The following is a 17,509-nucleotide window of genomic DNA, read 5'->3' on the forward strand; positions in this document are numbered from 1 at the left end:
CTATATTTACTAAACAAATATGAAAACTTGAACATTTCTTAGCTTAAACATTTGTGACAACTGTTGGGTACAAGTTTTATAAACTAATATTTTTGTAAGATGATTTAATAATTTATAGAATTATTTCAACAGCATCAAAAACATGCTTAGAACTTACACTACATCATATCACTGCTTTCATAAATTGAACATTTTTTTCCACTTATTTTTATTAGTTGGAGGCTAATTACTTTACAATACTGTAGTGGTTTTTGCCACACATTGACATGAATCAGCCATGGATTTACATGTGTTCCCCAACCCGATCCCCCCTCCCCATCCCATCCCTCTGGGTCTTCCCAGTGCACCAGCCCTGAGCACTTGTCTCCATGCACCCAACCTGGGCTGGTGATCTGTTTCACCCTTGATAGTATACTTGTTTTAATGCTGTTCTCTCTGAACATCCCACCCTCGCCTTCTCCCACAAAATTTCACATTTTTATCAAACTTTTTTTAGACACAGAGATTTTGTTACAGAAGAAAAGTGCTTTAAAAACCCCATTACATTACACAGAGAAACAAAGCCCCCAAACTGGTTGACATGGATATGAGGGACTCATTTTTTCCTTTATTTACTTATGATGTACTTTCCGAGGACCTCCGTGTAGAAAAACATAGAATACAGAATATATAAAATATAGAACATAGAAATATTCTAAACAGTGGAGAAATAACTACAGAAAGAATGAAGAGATGGAGCCAAAGAGAAAACAATGCCCAGGTGTAGACATGACTGGTGAAGGAAGGAAAGAGTGATGTTGTATCATGAGATCATAGATTTGTGAAAATATGCCAAAATCAATATTTTTTGTTCTTTGATTTCATTAAATGTGTACTAAAATAAAAAAAGAAAATAAAAATAAACTCCTGGTGAACAATGAAAAAAAAAAAAAAAAAACAATACTGCACAGGAGCCTGGAATGTCAGGTCCATGAATCGAGGCAAATTGGAAGTGGTCAAACAGGAGATGGCAAGAGTGAACATCGACATTCTAGGAATCAGCGAACTAAAATGGACTGGAATTGGTGAATTTAATTCATATGACCACATATCTACTACTGTGGGCAAGAATCCCTTAGAAGAAATTCAGTAGGCCTCAAGGTCAACAAAAGACTCTGAAATGCAGTTACTTTGGTACAATCCCCAAAATGACAGAATGATCTCTGTTCATTTCCAAAGCAAACGATTCAATACAACAGTAATCCAAGTCTATCCCCCAACCACTAATGCCAAAGAAGCTGAAGTTGAACAGTTCTATGATTACCTACAATACCTTGTAGAACTAACACCCCCAAAAAGATGTTTTTTTCAACATAGGGGACTGGAATGTAAAAGTAGGAAGACAAGGGAAACTGGAGTAACAGGCAAATTTGAGCTAGGAGTACAAACTGAAGCAGGGCAAAGGTTAACAAAGTTATGTCAAGAAAATGCACTGGTCAGAGCAAACACCCTCTTCCAAAAACACAAGAGACGACTCTATACATGGACAGCACCAGATGGTCAATAGCCAAAATCAGATGATTATATTCCTTGCAGTCGAAGATAGAGAAGCTCTATATAGTCAGCAAAAACAAGACAAGGAGCTGACTGTGGCTCACATCATGAACATCATATTGCAAAATTCAAAGTTACATTGAAGAAAGTAGGAAAAACCACTAGGCTATTCAGGTATGACTTACATCAAATCTCTTATAACTATACAGTGGAAATGACAAATAGATTCAAGGGATTAGATCTGACAAAGTGCCTGAAGAACTACGGATGGAGGTTTGAGACACTGTACAGGAAGGAGTGATCAAGAGCATCCCCAAGAAACAAGAAATGCAAAAAGTCAAAATGGTTGAATGAGGAGGGCTTACACCTAAGAGAAGAGAAGCGAAAGGCAAATGAAAAAAAGAAAGCTATATCCGAATGCAGCTCTGAATGCAGAGTTCCAAAGAATAGCAAGGAGGTGATCAGTGTAAAGAAACAGAGGAAAACAATAGAATGGGAAACACTAGCTATTACTTCAAGAAAATTAGAGATAACAAGGGAACATTTCATGCAAATATGGGCACAATAAAGGACAGAAATGGTATGGACCCAACAGAAGCAGAAAATATTAAGAAAAAGTGGCAAGAATACATGGAAGAGCTATACAAAAAAGAATTTCATGACCCAGATAAACACGATGGTGTGATCACTCACCAAGACCAGACATCCTGGAATTCAAAGTCAAGTAGGCATTAGGAAGCATCACAACCAACAAAGCTAGTGCAGGTGATGGAATTCCAGTTGAGCTATTTCAAGTCCTAAAAGATGATGCTGTGAAAGTGCTGCACTGAATGTTCCAGCAATTTGGAAAACTCAGCAGTAGCCACAGGAATGAAAAAGGTCAGCTTTCATTCCAATCCCAACGAAAGGCAGTACCAAAGAATATTCAAACTACTGCACAATTGCACTCATCTCACACACTAGCAAAGTAATGCTCGAAATTCTCCAAACCAGGCTTCAACAGTATATGAAACATGAACATCCAGATGTGCAAGCTGGAGTTACAAAAGAGAGAGGAACCAAAAATCAAATTGCCAACATCCATTCAGTTCAGTTAACTCAGTCGTGTCTGGCTCTTTTGCAACCCCATGTACTGCAGTACACCAGGCTTCCCTGTCCATAACCAACTCTTGCCGCTTGCTCAAACTTGTGTCCATTGATTCAGTGATGCCATGCAACCATCTCATCCTCTGTCGTCCCCATTTCCTCCTGCCTTCAATCTTTACCAGCATCAGGCTTTTTCCAAATGAGTCAGTTCTTCACATCAGGAGGCCAAAGTATTAGAGTTTCAGCTTTAGCCTCAGTCATTCCAATTAATATTCAGGACTGATTTCTTTTAGGATGGACTGGTTGGATCTCCTTGAAGTCCAAGGGACTCTCAAGAGTCTTCTCCAACACCACAGTTCAAAAGCATCAATTCTGCAGCACTCAGCTATCTTTATGGTCCAACTCTCACATCCATACATGACTACTTGAAAAACCATAGCCTTGATTAGATGGATCTTTGTTGGCAAAGTAATGTCTCTGCTTTTTAATAAGCTGTCTAGGTTTGTCATAGCTTTCCTTCCAAGGAGTAAGTGTATTTTCATTTCATGGCTGCAGTCACCATCTGCAGTGATTTTGGAGCCCCCCCAAAATATAGTCTCTCACCTTTTCCATTGTTTACCCATCTATTTGCCATGAAGTGATGGGATCAGATGCCATGATCTTAGTTTTCTGAATGTTGAGTTTTAAGCCAACTTTTTCACTCTCCTCTTTCACTTTCATCAAGAGGCTCTTTAGTTCTTCTTCACTTTCTGCCATCAGCATGGTGTCATCTGCATATCTGAGGTTATTGATATTTTTCCTGGCAATCTTGAGGCCAGGTTGCGCTTCATCCAGCTCGGCATTTCACATGATGTACTCTGCATATAAGTTAAATAAACGAGGTGGCAGTATGCAGCCTTGACGTACTCCTTTCCCAATTTGGAACCAATCTATTGTTCCAGTTCTAACTGTTGCTTCTTGACTTGTACACATACTTCTCTGGAGGCAGGCAACATGGTCTGGTAGTCCCATCTCTTTCAGAAGTTTTCACAGTTTGCTGTGATCCCAAAAGTCAAAGGCTTTGGCATAGTCAATAAAGCAGAAATAGATGTTTTTTTTTCTGGGACTCTCTTGCTTTTTGATGATTCAGTGGATGTTGGTAATTTGATCTCTGGTTCCTCTACCTCTTCTAAATACAACTGAATCTCTGGAAATCATGGTTCATGTACTGTTGAAGCCTGACTTGGAGAATGTTGAGCATTACTTTGATAGCATGTGAGATGAGTAGTCTGAACAATCTTTGGCATTGCCTTTCTTTGGGACTGGAATGAAAACTGACCTTTTCCAGTACTGTGGCTACTGCTGAGTTTTCTAAATTTGCTGGCATATTGAGTGCAACACTTTCACAGCATCACCTTTTAGGATATGAAATAGCTCAGCTGGAATTCCATCACCTCAACTAGCTTTGTTGGTAGTGATGCTTCCAAAGGCCCACTTGACTTTGCATTCCAGGATGTCTGGCTCTAGGTGAGTGACCACACCATCATGGTTATCTGAGTCACGAAGATCTTTTTTGTATAATTCCTCTGTGTTTTCTTGCCACCTCTTCTTAATATCTTCTGCTTCTGTTAGGTCCATACAATTTCTGTCCTTTATTGTGCCCATCTTTGCATGAAAGTTTCTCTTGTTATCTCTAATTTTCTTGAAGTAATAGCTAGTGTTTCCCATTCTATTGCTTTTCCGTATTTCTTTGCACTGATCATTAAGGAAGGCTTTCATATCTCTACTTGCTATTCCTTGGAATTCTGCATTCAGATTGATATACCTTTCCTTTTCTCCTTTGCCTTTACTTCTTTTCTTTTTTCAGCTATTTGTAAAGCCTCCTAAGACAACATTTTGCCATTTTGCATTTCTTTTTCTTGGGCCAAGATGGCAAAGTAGAAGGACGTGTGCTCATCTTCTCCTGCTAAAACTCCAAAATTACAACTCGCTACTGAACAACCAAAAACAGGAGAATGTTGAATCCCATCAAAATAATATACCCCACATCCAAGGGCAAAGCAGAAGCCCCAGCAAGATGGTAAGAGGGGCAAAATCACATTTAGAATCATCCGTTGGATCACAGAAAAAGCAAGAAAGTTCCAGAAAAACATCTATTTCTTCTTTATTGACTATGCCAAAGCCTTTTACTGTGTGGATCACAGCAAACTGTGGAAACTTCTGAAAGAGATGGGAATACCAGACCACGCTGCCTGCCTTCGGAGAAGTATATATGCAGGTCAAGCAAGTTAGAACCAGGCATGGAACAAGGGACTGGTTCAAAATGGGGAAAGGAGTACATCAAGGCTGTATGCTATCACCGTGCTTATTTAACTTATATGCAGGGAACATCATGAGAAATGCTGGGCTGGATGAAGCACAAGCTGGAATCAAGATTATTGTGAGAAATATCAACAATCTCAGATATGCAGATGACACTACCCCAATGGCAGAAAGTAAAGAGGAACTAAAGAGCCTCTTGATGAAAGTGAAAGAGGAGAGTGAAAAAGCTGGCTTAAAATTCAACATTCAGAAAGTGAAGATCATGGCATCCAGTCCCACCACTTTATGGCAATAAATGGAGCAACAATGAAAATGGTGAAAGACTATATTTTGGGGCTCTAGCATCACTGCAGATGGTGACTGAAGCCATAAATTAAAAGATGCTTGCTCCTTGGAAGAAAAGCTATGACAAACCTAGACAGCATATTAAAAAGCAGACATTACTTGCTGACAAAATCCGTCTAGTCAAAGCTATGGTTTTTCTAGTAGTCATGTATGGATGTGAGAGTTGGACCATAAAGAAAGCTGAGTGCTGAAGAATTGATACTTTTGAACTGTGGTGTTGGAGAAGACCCTTGAGAGTCCCTTGTACTGCAAGGAGATCAAACCAGTCAATCCTAAAGGAAATCAGTCCTGAATATTCATTGGAAGGACTGATGCTGAAGCTGAAGCTCCAATACTTTGGACAGCTGATGCAAAGAACTTACTCATTGGAAGTGATCCTGATGCTGGGAAAGATTGATGGCAGGAGGAGAAGGGAACAACAGAGAATGAATTGGTTGGATGGCATCATCAACTCGACGGACATGTTTGAGCAGGCTCCGAGTGTTGGTGAAGGGCAGGGAAGCCTGGCATGCTGAGTCCATGGGGTTTCCAAGAGTCGGACATGGCTGAATGACTGACCTGAAGTGAAGCAGCGTGGACATATCAGTATAATTCTGATAAACTCTCATAAAGTTTTCATCCTTCTGTTTGTGTTGAGACAATAAACAAATATATATTTAAGACAACCTAATCTAGTAAGCTTGGTTAAGAAAAATAAAGTTAGTTGAATGTATTATTTAAATAGGTAACTAGGGAAGTTCTCTTTGATAAGATGAATCATTAGCAGAGAGTTGAATGAGGGAATAAGCCATGTGGATATCTGAAAGGACACAAAGCAGGCTCTGATATGCTGCATACTTTTTATATACTGTATAGATTTGGATATATTTTATACGTGTTCACACATGCGCTGTCCAGGTGGAGCAGGGTGCTCAGGCAGAGCAGTGGAGAGGCCAGGGGCTTCCGGACTGAAATAAGAGACAAGGAGAGTGGCATATGGCACCAGTGGAGTTGGAGGCCACCTTGAACAGAGCCTTAGAACCATGTTTAGGATGTGGGTTTCCTTCTCCCTTGATTTGTTTCACCAAAACTCTTATTAAAAGCACCTTTTCACTGTTGGTGGGAATGCAAACTAGTACAGCCACTATGGAGAACAGTGTGGAGATTCCTTAAAAAACTGGAAATAGAACTGCCATATGACCCAGCAATCCCACTCCTGGGCATACCCACCGAGGAAACCAGATCTGAAAGAGACACGTGCACCCCAATGTTCATCGCAGCACTGTTTATAATAGCCAGGACATGGAAGACACCCATTAGCAGACGAATGGATAAGAAAGCTATGGTACATATACACAATGGAATATTACTCAGCCATGAAAAAGAATACATTTGAATCAGTTCTAATGAGATGGATGAACCTGGAGCCCATTATACAGAGTGAAGTAAGCCAGAAAGATAAAGACCAATACAGTATACTAACGCATATATATGGAATTTTAAAAGATGGTAACGATAACCCTATATGCAGGACAGAAAAAGAGACACAGATGTATAGAACAGACTTTTGGACTCTGTGGGAGAAGGCAAGGGTGGGATGATCTGAGAGAATAGCATTGAAACATGCATATTATCAAGTGTGAAACAGATCGCCAGCCCAGGTTGGATGCATGAGACAAGTGCTCAGGGCTGGTGCACTGGGAAGACCCAGAGGGATGGGATGGGGAGGGAGGTGGGAGGGGGGATCGGGATGGGGAACACATGTAAATCCATGGCTGATTCATGTCAATGTATGGCAAAAACCACTACAATATTGTAAAGTAATTAGCCTCCAACTAATAAAAATAAATGAAAAAATGAATAAATAAAAGCACCTTTTCAAAACACCAGTGGTTCTATGGAATGTAGCTTAAAATGGCTCACAATAAGAATCAAAATATATATTACTCAGCCATTAAAAAGAATTCATTTGAATCAGTTCTAATGAGATGGATGAAACTGGAGCCTATTATACAGAGTGGAGTAAGCCAGAAAGATAAAGAACATTACAGCATACTAACACATATATATGGAATTTAGAAAGATGGTAATGATAACCCTATATGCAAAACAGAAAAAGAGACACAGATGTACAGAACAGACTTTTGGACTCTGTGGGAGAAGGCGAGGGTGGGATGTTTCGAGAGAACAGCATCGAAACATGTATATTATCTATAGTGAAACAGATCACCAGCCCAGGTTGGATGCATGAGACAAGTGCTCAGGCCTGGTGCACTGGGAAGACTCAGAGGGATTGGGTAGAGAGGGAGGCTGGAGGGGGGATCGGGATGGGGAATACACATAAATCCATGGCTGATTCATGTCAATGTATGACAAAACCCACTACAATATTGTAAAGTAATTAGCCTCCAACTAATAAAAATAAATGAAAAAAAAAAAGAATCAAAATAGAAGATGCTCAACTAAGATGACTCACTGACTTCCCATGTAACAAGAGATGTGGTGGATCTTGGAAACAGTATTTTACAGGAGAAACCAGGCCCACTGTGGGACTCGTTGACTAGACCAGAGAAAGTATAGAACCTGGTGGTACTAGAGAGTTACAGTAAGCTTTGCTATCTTATCCTCCCAGCTGAAAGGACACAAAGCAGGCTCTGATATGCTGCATACTTTTTATATACTGTATAGATTTGGATATATTTTATACATATTCACACATATGTATATGTATGCTGCTGCTAAGTCTCTTCAGTCGTGTCCGACCCTGTGCGACCCCATAGACAGCAGCCCACCAGGCTCCCCCGTCCCTGGGATTCTCCAGGAAGAACACTGGAGTGGGTTGCCATTTCCTTCTCCAATGCATGGAAGTGAAAAGTGAAAGTGAAGTCGCTCAGTCGTGTCCGACTCGCAGCCCACCAGGCTCCTCTGTCCATGGGATTTTCCAGGCAAGAGTACTGCAGTGGGTCGCCATTGCCTTCTTCGATGTATATGTATACATGCATGTAAAATATATACACTGCCAAGCATTCTGTTTCCACAAATCATTAATGAAGTATAGTCCTGTATACAATGTCAATTTGAAACATATTAAGAGGAACCTCAGTGATAAGTTCTGTAACCAGCAATTAGATTTTTTTAGTCAGTTGATAATATTCATGTAATTAGATTTGCTAGAATAACATATCAATTATCTCAATTATATTCATTCATGCATAAAATGATACAAGCAGCATTTACTTCTCTTTTGGGATTCCAACTTGGATGTGCAGAGAGTGTTATACTAGCCACAAAATCTCCCAATCCTGAGATTCATCTCTCTCAATTCCACTTAATCCTTTTATTTCACGATCTCTTCTGTTTCTGATATATAAGAAATGGGTGGGAGTTTGCAAAGTATGTTTGTTTTAATGTCACTACAATAATATTACTGTGAAGCCCTATGCTAAGGAACCTAAGGTAATGTCTTTATCATTTTATATTCTGTATTATTTATGTCAAGGGCTTCCTCAACTCCCCTTATTGCCTGACACATAATAAATATTATTTACTAATTACAAATAAGTCAAATAAATGATATAATAAAGCTTTGTTGATTTTATTGGGGGGAAGTTTGGCATTCAGTACTAATTTATATGGTCATTTGTTTTTATTACTATTATTGTTGTTGAAAAACAAACTACCTCCAAATTTTTTTGGTAGTTAAACCCTCCCACAAAATTCTCTAATTCCTTCTCTTAAAGCAATCCTGAGAAGTCAGCTGTCTTAATGAAACTTGAATGGGCTCATTCTAAACTTACTTGATCTCCAAGGCAAAATACTAAACTTTCAAGTGACCTTTACAAGACTGATATATTTAGCATTTCCTACTAATTTTACCAAACAGAGTTCTTTCTTTTTAACCATAAACAAAAAAATTATAAGCTAAAGCCTTCATTAAAAAAATGATTCCCTTATGCTTGAAATTTTCAATAGCAGCAAATATTATTTATTATATTCTACAGTACCAGTCACAAAAGCTTAGAATTTATAATAGTATGACAAAGTAAATATTTAAGACTGTAAATTCTGTTAGGAGTCATATTTTGGACTTCAAGAGTTCCAGATGAATATTAAAATTATATTAATAATAAAAATTGTTAAAATAATGATACTATGAAAATATATTTGTGCAACTTTTCTATGACTTACTCTTTCACTAAAAAAGTGTTCTCAATTAACAAACTAACAGCAAAGAATTCGTGATTTGTCTAAATCCCAAAGAAGTTAACTTTCAAGTGCCATATTTTGCTCAATCATCTTGTGTTCTTATGTTGTCAAAAGTGTAAGAGTCAAATACACTGTTATTTTGTAAACTCAGATGACCCATACCAGGCGCATTCTTCCTCCTCCCTCCCTTTGTCTCTCCACCTCCCACACACGTGTATACACACACATGCACACTAGAAACTAAAACTTGGAACTTGGTTTTAACTGTGCCACATTTACTTAATGGAAGACATATTTTACTTCTTCTAAATGGTCATTGTTATTATTTCTTTTCAGAGCTAGAAAGCACGTCAAACCTTCATTGTAAAAATGTGTGTAAAATACAAAAGCATTTACTTTTATTTCCTAAGAAAATAATTCAATGATACCTTAACTCAATAGTAAAAACGACCAACAAGAGAATTTAATTAAGATACTTGAACAACTGATTCTCAGGATTGCTTTAAGAGAAGGAATTAGAGAATTTTGTGGGAGGGTTTAACCACAAAAATAATTGCAGAAAAATGGATCAAAACATAAGGATACATGATAGCCTCAATTTATAGTTAAAATTACTCCTTCAGAGTAATCCCTTCTTTTATTGACTTCAGAAGACAGTTTGATAAATTTAACATAAATTGGCATTAATAGAAGCAATATAATGCTAGCTAGAGCTCTAAAATTAAAATATCATTTTATATTTTACTAAGAACATGTTTCTTATGCTTTGGCTATAACATATATTACTTACTGACTTTAGTATATCTAATAGCTTGTCAATGTTTGTTATGTGTTACATTTTCCTTAAATGCAGTAAAATATATAGTATTTTTGAAAAGTAATAAAATGGGAAACTCAAATATTAATCCAAGAAAATGGATTCCTTCATTAACTGAGTTGTTTTACTTCAAAAATGTTTGTCAAACAGTCCTTTGGACTGTTGTGAGCATGTGTGTATGTATGTCTAGAAGATGAATGTTGAGAATAGCTTAATTCCAGCTTAACTCAATTTACTACGGTATATCAATGCCCTTGTATAATAGTGGAATTATTATAATGATATACTGGATTGCTAACATAATAGATTTGCTTTAGTCTTAAATCTGATCCTCTATTAAGAGGCTGGGCTTCCCTGGTGGCTCAATGGTAAAGAATCTGCCTGCCAGTGAGTTCAATCCCTGGGTCAGAAAGATGCCCTGGAGAAGGAAATTGCAACCCACTCCAGTTCTTGCCTGGGAAAGATCATAGAGGAGACTGGCAGTCTACAGTCCATGGGGGTCACAAAAGAGTCAGACAAGATTTAGTGACTACAACAATAAGAGGCTACTGAAGTGAATAAAACAAGTTCAAGTTGACTTTTAGGTAATGCAATTTTCATTATTTTAATTTTCTTCATTACTACCAGTAACTTCAGTAGACGAATTTTGTCAATTTTCCTTTTTAAAGAAAAGCGTGTTAAATTGCAATGTAGAATATTAAACTTAAATAAGGATTTTTTTTTAATTGTAGTGGTTTTTGCCATACACTGACCTGAATCAGCCATGGATTTACATGTGTTCCCCATCCCGATCCCCCCTCCCGCCTCCCTCTCCATCCCATCCCTCTGGGTCTTCCCAGTGCACCAGCCCTGAGCACTTGTCTCATGCAGCCAACCTGGGCTGGTGATCTGTTTTAAAATTCTAGGGAAACTAAGGAAGGAAATAATTTTTTTCTGAAATAATAGCAACAACAGATAATCATATATTGTGAGCAACTTACTTATTGGAAACAAATGTATTAAAAGTTCATTATCTGTATTAATACTAAGAAAAATAATGTGAATAAACACAAAACCCCTTTTGAAAAATATCCCCTTGAAATTTCTAACATCTCAAGGTCCAAGCACATTTTTTCCTCATAGGGTTAAGCACTAAAGATTTGATAAACTTCATGCCCCCAAAATTCATGTGTTGAAGCCCTAACTCACAATGTTATTCTCTGATGTAAGAAAGTGAAAAAGGTTAAATGAGGTCATAAGGATAAATCTAGGATTAATATGATAAGTTTCCTTATAAGAGATACCAAAGAGCTTGCTCACCCTCTTTACCATGTGAGGATACACAGAGAAGGTAGTCATCTCTAAGCCAAGAAGAGAGCCATCACTAGGAATCAAATCATCTAGAACCTCTATCTTGAACTTTCCCCCTCCAGAACTGTAAGAAATCAATTTATGTTGCTTAAGCCATTCAGTTTGTGGTATTTGGTTATGGCAGCCCGAGAAGACTAATTTAGAAAGATCTATACATGTTCACTCCAAACATATTTGCTCCTACAATTCATGTGATTCTAGTAAGTCTGGTTCTATAGTGTTCATGTCTATTAAAAAAAAAAAAAAAAAGAACCTGGAGAAGCAGAGAGAGAATTTAACAAACTGGAACATATATACCAGTGGGATATGGCTGAGGGCAAACTGAAGGCTAGAGGATAAAGCAAAGCTGGAGAAACAAATAATCTCAGCAATTCCAAATGTTCAGTAGTACAGAAACATTATGAATGTTGGAAAAAGTGCACCACACAGTAATAGACCTATATAGCATTCTACTTGAGCGTAGGAGAAAAGCCATGGGGTTTTAGTTCAGAACCTTGGTTAAACCTCTGTTGTCTTTACAGTAGCATCTTGAATAACATTTTAATCTTCCCAGAGACAAATGTCCCTACAGTATAATATACAAAGCTCTTACAGACACACACACAAAGAGTAACAGAAAGAGGGGACATGACTCAGTTGAGTATCAGAGGGGGTACTGTGGCAGCCAATTTCTAAGAGGCCCCACACAATTTCTATGTATTCCCCTGTTACATCATACCAGAGGTCTTTATATGATCAACAGAACACATGAAAAGCAGAGGTATGTTATTTATTAGATTAATATATAAAAGATACTGAAGTTGCCATCATTAGTTTCTCTCCACTTTTTCAGCAATACCAACTTTTTTTTTTTTTTGGTCTATTATGGTGAAATTTTTCCTATTACCACCAAAGATCCATTTGGGAATGTATCAGTGTTTTCTTATCTAATGTATTAACAGGTTAATTTTGTGGTTTTCATCTTTATTGAATATGATACAATGCTGGGCTGGATGAATCACAAGCTGGAATCAAGACTGCCAGGAGAAATATCAACAACCTTAGATATGCAGATGATACTACCCTAATGGCAGAAAGTGAAGAGGAATTAAAAAGCCTCTTGATGAAAGTGAAAGAGGAGAGTGAAAAAGCTGACTTAAAATTTAACATTCAAAAAAGTAGTATCATGACATCCACTCCCATCACTTCATGGCAAATATATAAAAAATGAAAACAGTGGCAGATTTTAATTTCTTGTGGTCCAAAATCACTGTGAACAGTGACTACAGCCATGAAATTAAAAGACACTTACTCAAAAAAAAAAAAAAAAAAAAAAAAGACACTTACTCCTTGAAAGAAAAGCTATGACAAACCTAGACAGCATATTAAAAAGAAGAGACATCATTTTGCCAACAAAGGTCCATGTAGTCAAAGATATGTTTTTTCCTAGTAGTCATGTATGGATGTAAGAGTTGGACCATAAAGAAGGCTAAGCACCAAAGAATTGATGCTTTCAAACTGTGGTGCTGGAGAGGACTCTTGAGAGTCCCTTGAACAGCAAGGAGATCCAACCAGTCAATTCTAAAGGAAATCAGTACTGAATATTCATTGGAAGGATTGATGCTGAAGCTCCAATACTTTGGCCACCTGATGTGAAGATCTGACTCATTGTAAAAGACCCTGATGTTGGGAAATATTGAAGGCAGGAGAAGGGGACATCAGAGGATAAGATGGTTGGATGGCATCACTGACTCAATGCACATGAGTTTGAGTGGGCTCTAGGGCATTGCGAAGGACAGGGAAATCTGGAGTGCTGCAGTCCATGGAGTGGCAAAGAGTCGGACATGACTTTACAGTTGAACAACAAATTTGTTTGTAGGGCAGAAAGCCTTATATGTATATGCATCTATATCTATCCTGTTATTACATAACACATTTAAGTCTATGAGTTTTTTTTTTTTTTTTTTTTTTTTAGTCTATGAGTTTTTACTTAGAAGATGGGGTACTATTATTTGAACATCATTATTGTTATGATGGTAGTTTTCTCAATGTCTCTTTGCACAGATGTTGCTTTATCTGTTGGTTTTAACAATAGGTAGCTGATACTTCATGGCTGCTATCAGTTCAATTCAGTAGCTCAGTAGTGTCCAACATTTTGTGACCCTATGAACTGCAGCATGCCAGGCCTCCCTGTTCATCAGCAACTGCCAGAGTCCCCCCAAACTCATGTCCATTGTGTCAGATGCCATCCAACCATCTCACCCTCTGTCGTCCCCTTCTCCTCCTGCCCTCAATCTTTCCCAACACCAGGGTCTTTTCCAATGAGTCAGCTCTCTGCATCAGGTGGCCAAAGTATTGGAGTTTCAGCTTCAACATCAGTCCCTCCAATGAACATCCAGGATTGATCTCCTTTAGGATGGACTGGATGGATGTCCTTGCAGTCCAAGGGACTCTCAAGAGTCTTCTCCAACACCACAGTTCAAAAGCATCAATTATTTGGTGCTCAGCTTTCCTTATAGTTCAAATCTCACATCCATACATGACTACTTGAAAAACCATAGCCTTGATTAGATGGACCTTTGTTGGCAAAGTAATGTCTCTGCTTTTTAATATGCTGTCTAGGTTGGTCATAACTTTGCTTCCAAGGAGCAAGTGTCTTTTAATTTCATGGCTGCAATCACCATCTGCAGTGATTTTGGAGCCCAGAAAAATAAAGTCAGCCACTGTTTCCCCATCTATTTCCCATGAGGTGATGGGACCAGATGCCAAAATCTTAGTTTTCTGAATATTGAGCTTTAAGCCAACTTTTTCACTCTCCTCTTTCACTTTCATCAAGAGGCTCTTTAGTCCTTCTTCACTTTCTGCCATAAGGGTGGTGTCATCTGCATGTCTGAGGTTATTGATATTTCTCCTGGCAATCTTGATTCCAGCTTGTGCTTCATCCAGCCCAGGGTTTCTCATGATGTACTCTGCATATAAGTTAAATAGGCAGGGTGACAATATACAGCCTTGATATACTCCTTTTCCTATTTGGAACCAGTCTGTTGTTCCATGTCCAGTTCTAACTGTTGCTTCCTGATCTGTATATGGGTTTCTCAAGAGCAGGTCAGGTGCTCTGGTATTCCCATCTCTTTCAGAATTTTCCAGTTTATTGTGATCCACACAGTCACAGGCTTTGGCATTGTTAATAAAGCAGAAATAGATGTTTTTCTGCAACTCTTTTTCGATGATCCAGCAGATGTTGGTTATTTGATCTTCTGGTTCCTCTGCCTTTTCTAAATCCAGCTTGAACATATGGAAGTTCACAGTTTATATATTGCTGAAACCTGGCTTGGAGAATTTTGAACATTATTTTACTAGCGTGTGAGATGAGTGCAAGTGTGCAGTAGTTTGAGTATTCTTTGGTGTTGCCTTTCTTTGGGATTAGAATGAAAACTGACCTTTTCCAGTCCTGTGGCCACTGCTGAGTTTTCCAAATATGCTGACATATTGAGTGCAGCACTTTCACAGCATCATCTTTTAGGATTTGAAATAGCTCAACTGGAATTCCATCACCTCCACTAGCGTTGTTCATAGTGATGCTTCCTAAGGCCCACCTGACTTCACATTCTAGGATGTCTGGCTCTAGGTGAGTGTGAGTGATCACACCCAGTGATTATCTGGGTCGTGAAGATCTTTTTTGTACAGTTCTTCTGTGTATTCTGCCACCTCTTCTTAATATCTTCTGCTCTCTTAGGTCTATACCATTTCCATCCTTTATTGAGCCCATCTTTGCATGAAATGTTCCCTTGGTATCCCTTATTTTTTGAAGATAGCTCTAATCTTTCCCATTCTGTTGTTTTCCTCTATTTCTTTGCATTGATCACTGAGGAAGGCCTTCTTACCTCTCCTTGCTATTCTTTGGAACTCTGCATTCAAATGGGTATATCTTTCCTTTTCTCCTTTGCTTTTCACTTCTCTTCTTTTCACAGCTATTTTAAGGCCTCCTTGGACAGCCATTTTGCTTTTTTGCATTTCTTTCTCTTGGGGATGGTCTTGATCCCTGTCTCCTGTACAATGTCATGAACCTCTGTCCATAGTTCATCAGGCACTCTGTCTATTGGATGTAGTCCCTTAAGTCTACTTCTTACTTCCACTGTATAGTCATATGGCATTTGATTTAGGTCATACCTGAATGGTCTAGTGGTGTTCCCCACTTTGTTCAATTTCAGTCTGAATGTGGCAATAAGGAGTTCATGATCTGAGCCACAGTTCACTCCCAGTCTTGTTATAAAAGGAGATAAAGTCATGTACACAACAATCAAGGTCTCCAGAAGTGTGAGTGAATGAATTCAAATCCCAGATCTACTAATCACTGGTTAAGTGGAAAGGCAAATTTCTTAATTTATTTGTCTCAGGTTTCTATATTGGCATCGGGATAATAATGGTTCCTAACTGATAGGCCGTTTGAGAGCTACTTGAATAACCACTTATAAGCATTTAGAATAATGCCTGATACACAGGAAGCACTCAATAAGCGTTGGCTCACAACTGTAATTATCTATATTGTGGATTTTAAATGGTATTTACATAAACATATTCCTTGTGCTATGTATTGTATTTCCTTATGTTACACTTTGATTTAATATTGATATTTTAACGTAAGTTGTTTTTAAAATTACATTTGCCTAGCATTTTGAATCTGTAGGTGTCATGATTTTCAGTTGGTTTTAAAATAAGCAAATTTATTTTTTTCTTGACATAAACTGAGATGCATTCATTTGAAGAAGTTTTGATATAATCAGATTTAATATAACAGCTATTATTATTTATCATTATATTTCATGTTTTTACTTTTCTTATTCTTTATCTTCTTAAAAACTTTATTTCTTTTATTATATCAATTCTAGTTTTGTTTGTTTCTTTCTGTAATAAATAAGTTATAAATTACACTTTATTTAGGGGTCAAGAATAAAACAGTGTCTATTGCTTTCTCTTCATGGAGGATGATAAATTTATTGTTTTACATCTTTTTCTCCAAACCTTTCAAACTTTTCCAGGTTTTTATAGAGATAAACTGGACATTTGATCCACATCATGATTTGAATCTCTTTGTATTTTCTTATAGACTATTTAATATTTTCTCAAAATATAATATCCATATTAATAACACATTTAGTACAATATTGTTTTGTTTCTATCACTGTTTTATTCATATATTTCTTAACTTTTTAATCTTAAATAATTACTAAGTTGGCTGAAATATTTTTAGAAATGTCTGCAAGAAAGAAGAAAGGTAAGTTTCAGCCAGCAACAGACTAAATATGAAAGTTTAGTCTTTTTTTCTGGGTATGTATGTATGTACATACGTATGTATTTAATGTTGTATAAGCACACCTTGTTTATCCTCTTCTACACTGGTTTTAGTTAAGCTATATTTTATAAAACTCTTCAATATTTCTAGCATTTGGAGGATGTATTTTCCTATTGTTCTGGTGAGGATATGTATTTTCTCTTTTCCTTTTCCTTTGTCATGCTGACAATAAATTTTGAGAAGACAGTAAAATTCACAGGTCTGATCAATATCTTAGACTGGAAGTAACTCACCTAAGATTTCTGAGGTTCCACTAGATACAGTCCTGATTTATTGTTTTTACACATAAATGTTACCTCTGGTCAAGTGTGTAGAGGGTATTTCAGTGGCACACATTCTGCCAGTTTTGAATGGTTGCCCAGGATAGAGAATCTTGCTAACTCTGTATTAACTTGGAAATCATTTTTTGGTTCAATCTGTTCAGGGACAGATTAATCTATTTTAGTCCTAATTAAGTATTGCAACAAACTACTGGAGATGGGAGGCAGCCACAAAACATGGGCAAAAAAATTCTGTTCACTGAAAAGATACTTGGAATTTCGATCATGTAGCTGGACTCT

The 17,509-nt window shown here is 37.5% G+C and overlaps 1 protein-coding gene across 1 annotated transcript in view; it reads right to left on the minus strand.

Moving 5' to 3' along the window:
- SPAG16 (sperm associated antigen 16) overlaps positions 1–17,509 on the minus strand; it is a 964,274-nt gene that overhangs the window by 416,322 nt on the left and 530,443 nt on the right. The window lies entirely within an intron of this gene.

This window comes from Cervus canadensis, chromosome 24 (assembly GCF_019320065.1).
Source record: "Cervus canadensis isolate Bull #8, Minnesota chromosome 24, ASM1932006v1, whole genome shotgun sequence".
Taxonomy (NCBI): Eukaryota; Metazoa; Chordata; class Mammalia; order Artiodactyla; family Cervidae; genus Cervus; species Cervus canadensis.